The sequence below is a fragment of the Oncorhynchus keta genome, chromosome 1 (genome assembly GCF_023373465.1).
Source record: "Oncorhynchus keta strain PuntledgeMale-10-30-2019 chromosome 1, Oket_V2, whole genome shotgun sequence".
In the NCBI taxonomy this organism is placed as follows: domain Eukaryota; kingdom Metazoa; phylum Chordata; class Actinopteri; order Salmoniformes; family Salmonidae; genus Oncorhynchus; species Oncorhynchus keta.
Genome location: NC_068421.1, coordinates 69,361,897 through 69,367,426, shown reverse-complemented (window position 1 = coordinate 69,367,426; position 5,530 = coordinate 69,361,897). Strand labels below are relative to the sequence as shown.

General features: G+C 49.8%; 1 protein-coding gene and 1 pseudogene across 1 annotated transcript in view; one reads left to right on the top strand and one right to left on the bottom strand.

Annotated features, from left to right (window-relative positions):
- LOC118380174 (disabled homolog 1-like) overlaps window positions 1–5,530 on the bottom strand; it is a 370,535-nt gene that overhangs the window by 251,966 nt on the left and 113,039 nt on the right. The window lies entirely within an intron of this gene.
- LOC127906633 (uncharacterized) lies at window positions 1,537–2,747 on the top strand (annotated as a pseudogene).

Below are 5,530 nucleotides of genomic sequence, written 5' to 3'. Positions count from 1 at the left end.
CTCTGGAACTGCCGATCTGCGGCCAACAAGGCAGAGTTCATCTCAGCCTATGCCTCCCTCCAGTCCCTTGACTTCTTGGCACTGGCCGGAAACGCTGGATCACCACAGATAACACTGCTACTCCTACTGCTCTCTCTCCTCGTCCGCCCACGTGTGTTCTCGCACACCCCGAGAGCTTCTGGTCAGCGGGGTGGTGGCACCGGGATCCTCATCCAATGAGCTTGATGCCTTGATAAGCTCCTTTCCTGAGGACGGCTCACCTCTCCCAGTTCTGGGCGACTTTAACCTCCCCACGTCTACCTTTGACTCATTCCTCTCTGCCTCCTTTTTCCACTCCTCCTCCTTTTGACCTCACCCTCTCACCTTCCCCCTACTCACAAGGCAGGCAATGCGCTCGACCTCATCTTTACTAGATGCTGTTCTTCCACTAACCTCATTGCAACTCCCTCCAAGTCTCCGACCACTACCTTGTATCCTTTTCCCTCTCGCTCTCATCCAACACTTCCACACTGCCCTACTCGGATGGTATCGCGCCGTCCCAATCCCATCGCTCTCTCTCCCCCGCTCTCTCTCCTCTTCCATCCTATCATCTCTTCCCTCTGCTCAAACCTTCTCCAACCTATCTCCTGATTCTGCCTCCTCAACCCTCCTCTCCTCCTTTCTGCATCCTTTGACTCTCTATGTCCCCTATCTTCCAGGCCGGCTCGGTCCTCCTCCCGCTCCGTGGCTCGGCGACTCATTGCGAGCTCACAGAACAGGACTCGGGCAGCCGGCGGAAATGGAGGAAAACTCGCCTCCCTGCGGACCTGGCATCCTTTCACTCCTCCTCTCTACATTTTCCTCCTCTGTCTGCTGCTAAAACCACTTTCTACCATTCTAAGTTCCAAGCATCTGCCTCTAACCCTAGGAAGCTCTTTGCCACCTTCTCCTCCCTCCTGAATCCCCCCCCTCTCCCCTCTCTGCAGATGACTTCGTCAGCCATTTGAAAAGAAGGTCGACGACATCCGATCCCCTCGTTTGCTAAGTCAAACGACACCGCTAGTTCTAACCACTGCTTCCACCTGTGCTCTGACCTCTTTCTCCCCTCTCCTCCAGATGAAATCTTGCGTCTTTGTGACCCGGTCGTAACAACCTGCCCGCTTGACCCTATCCCCTCCTCTCTTCTCAGACCATTTCCGGAGACCTTCTCCCTTACCTCACCTCGCTCATCCCAGCTCATCCCCTGACCGCTGACTACGTCCCTCCCGTCTTCTAAAGAGGCGAGTTGCACCCCTTCTGAAAAGAACCACCACACTTTCGATCCCTCCCGATGTCAGCAACTACAGACCAGTATCCCTTCTTTTTCTCTCCAAAACTCTTGGGCGTGCCGTCGCCCAGCCCAGCTCTACCGCTATCTCTCTCCAGAATGACCTTCTTGATCCAAATCAGTCAGGTTTCAGACTAGTCATTCAACTGAACTTCTCTTCTCTGTATCAGGAGCGCTCCGCACTGCTAAAGCTAACTCTCTCCTCTGCTCTCATCCTTCTAGACCTATCGGCTGCCTTCGATACTGTGAACCATCAGATCCTCCTCTCCACCCTCTCCGAGTTGGGCATCTCCGGCGCGGCCCACGCTTGGATTGCGTCCTACCTGACAGGTCGCTCCTACCAGGTGGCGTGTGCGAGAATCTGTCTCCTCACCACGCGCTCTCACCACTGGTGTCCCCCAGGGCTCTGTTCTAGGCCCTCTCTTATTCTCGCCTATACACCAAGTCACTTGGCTCTGTCATAACCTCACATGGTCTCTCCTATCATTGCTATGCAGACCGACACACAATTAATCTTCTCCTTTCCCCCTTCTGATGACCAGGTGGCGAATCGCATCTCTGCATGTCTGGCAGACATATCAGTGTGGATGACGGATCACCACCTCAAGCTGAACCTCAGCAAGACGGAGCTCCTCTTCCTCCCGGGGAAGGACTGCCCGTTCCATGATCTCGCCATCACGGTTGACAACTCCATTGTGTCCTCCTCCCAGAGCGCTAAGAACCTTGGCGTGATCCTGGACAACACCCTGACGTTCTCAACTAACATCAAGGCGGTGTCCCGTTCCTGTAGGTTCATGCTCTACAACATCCGCAGAGTACGACCCTGCCTCACACAGGAAGCGGCGCAGGTCCTAATCCAGGCACTTGTCATCTCCCGTCTTGATTACTGCAACTCGCTGTTGGCTGGGCTCCCTGCCTGTGCCATTAAACCCCTACAACTCATCCAGAACGCCGCAGCCCGTCTGGTGTTCAACCTTCCCAAGTTCTCTCACGTCACCCCGCTCCTCCGCTCTCTCCACTGGCTTCCAGTTGAAGCTCGCATCCGCTACAAGACCATGGTGCTCGCCTACGGAGCTGTGAGGGGAACGGCACCTCAGTACCTCCAGGCTCTGATCAGGCCCTACACCCAAACAAGGGCACTGCGTTCATCCACCTCTGGCCTGCTCGCCTCCCTACCACTGAGGAAGTACAGTTCCCGCTCAGCCCAGTCAAAACTGTTCGCTGCTCTGGCCCCCAATGGTGGAACAAACTCCCTCACGACGCCAGGACAGCGGAGTCAATCACCACCTTCCGGAGACACCTGAAACCCCACCTCTTCAAGGAATACCTAGGATAGGGTAAGTAAGGGTAAGTAATCCTTCTCACCCCCCTTCTCCCCCCCCAACAAGATTTAGATGCAAGTGGCTGTTCCACTGGTTGTCATAAGGTGTATGCACCAATTTGTAAGTCGCTCTGGATAAGAGCGTCTGCTAAATGACTTAAATGTAAATGTAATGAATGATGTCTGTGAGTATAACAGATCTCATATGGCAGGCAAAAACCAGAGAAGAAATCCAACCAGGAAGTGGGAAATCTGAGGTTTTGTAGGTTTTCAAGTCTTTGCCTATTCAATATACAGTGCAAAATTTGGTCCGATTGCACTTCTTAAGGCTTCCACTAGATGTCAGCATTCTTTATAACCTTGTTTCAGGCTTCTACTGTGAAGGGGGAGCAAATAAGAGCTGTTTGAGTCCGGTGTCTGGCAGAATGCCATGAGCTCAGTCTCGCGTGCGGCCGTGAGCACGAGCTCTGTTCCTTTTCCTTTCTAAAGACAAAGGAATTGTCCGATTGGAATATTATTGAAGATTTATGATAAAAACATCCTGACATGTTTCTACGAACTGTAATGGAACTGTTGTCTGAACTAAGTGCCTGCGCCTTGTGAATTTGGATTTGTGAAATAAAAGCACTAACAAAAAGGAGGTATTGGACATAAATTGACTTTATCGAACAAAACAAACATTTATTGTGGAACTGGGATTCCTGGGAGTGCATTCCGATGAAGATCATCAAAGGTAAGTGAATATTTATAACGATATTTCTGAATTCTGTTGACTCCACAACATGGCTTGTTTTGGTCTCTGAGCACTGTACTCAGATTATTGCATGGTGTGCTTTTTCAGTAAAGCTTTTTTGAAATCTGACACAGTGGTTGCATTAAGGAGGAGTAGATCTTTAATTCCATGTATAACACGTGTATTTTCATCAACATTTATGATGACTATTTCTGTAAATGGATGTGGCTCTCTGCAAAATCACTGGATGTTTTGGAAGCAAAACATTACTGAACATAAAGCGCCAATGTAAACTGAGATTTTTGGATATAAATATGAACTTTATCAAACAAAACATACATGTATTGTGTAACATGAAGTCCTATGAGTGTCATCTGATGAAGATCATCAAAGGTTATTCAATCAATCCCTATACCAGTCTGCTGTTCCCACATGCTTCAAGAGGGCCACCATTGTTCCTGTTCCCAAGAAAGCTAAGGTAACTGAGCTAAACGACTACCGCTCCGTAGCACTCACTTCCGTCATCATGAAGTGCTTTGAGAGACTAGTCAAGGACCATATCACCTCCACCCTACCTGACACCCTAGACCCACTCCAATTTGCTTACCGCCCAAATAGGTCCACAGACGATGCAATCTCAACCACACTGCCCTAACCCACCTGGACAAGAGGAATACCTATGTGAGAATGCTGTTCATCGACTACAGCTCGGCATTCAACACCATAGTACCCTCCAAGCTCGTCATCAAGCTCGAGACCCTGGGTCTCGACCCCGCCCTGTGCAACTGGGTACTGGACTTCCTGACGGGCCGCCCCCAGGTGGTGAGGGTAGGCAACAACATCTCCTCCCCGCTGATCCTCAACACGGGGCCCCACAAGGGTGCGTTCTGAGCCCTCTCCTGTACTCCCTGTTCACCCACGACTGCGTGGCCACGCACGCCTCCAACTCAATCATCAAGTTTGCGGACGACACAACAGTGGTAGGCTTGATTACCAACAATGACGAGACGGCCTACAGGGAGGAGGTGAGGGCCCTCGGAGTGTGGTGTCAGGAAAATAACCTCACACTCAACGTCAACAAAACTAAGGAGATGATTGTGGACTTCAGGAAACAGCAGAGGGAACACCCCCTATCCACATCGATGGAACAGTAGTGGAGAGGGTAGCAAGTTTTAAGTTCCTCGGCATACACATCACAGACAAACAGTGGTCCACTCACACTGACAGAGTCGTGAAGAAGAGGCGCAGCAGCGCCTCTTCAGCCTCAGGAGGCTGAAGAAATTTGGCTTGTCACCAAAAAGCACTCAAATCTTTTACAGATGCACAATCGAGAGCATCCTGGCGGGCTGTATCACCGCCTGGTACAGCAACTGCTCCGCCCTCAGCCGTAAGGCTCTCCAGAGGAGTAGTGAGGTCTGCACAACGCATCTGGGGCAAACTACCTGCCCTCCAGGACACCTACACCACCCGATGTTACAGGAAGGCCATAAGAGATCATCAAGGACATCAACCACCCGAACCACTGCCTGTTCACCCCGCTATCATCCAGAAGAGGCGAGGTCAGTACAGGTGCATCAAAGCTGGGACCGGTGAGACTGAAAAACAGCTTCTATCTCCAAGGCCATCAGACTGTTAAACAGCCACCATTAACATTGGAGTGGCTGCTGCCAACCCACACTGTCATTGACACTGACCCAACTCCAGCCACTTTAATAATGGGAATTGATGGGAAATGATGCAAATATATCACTAGCCACTTTAAACAATGCTACCTTATATAATGTTGCTTACCCTACATTTATTCATCTCATATGCATACGTATATACTGTACTCTACATCATCGACTGCATCCTTATGTAATAATACATGTATCACTAGCCACTTTAACTATGCCACTTTGTTTACTTTGTCTACATACTCATCTCTTCATATGTATATACTGTACTCCCGATACCATCTACTGTATGCTGCTCTGTACCATCACTCATTCATATATCCTTATGTACATATTCTTTATCCCCTTACACTGTGTGTAAGACAGTAGTTTTGGAATTGTTAGTTAGATTACTTGTTGGTTATCACTGCATTGTCGGAACTAGGAAGCACAAGCATTTCGCTACACTCGCATTAACATCTGCCTAACCATGTGTGTATGTGACAAATAAAATT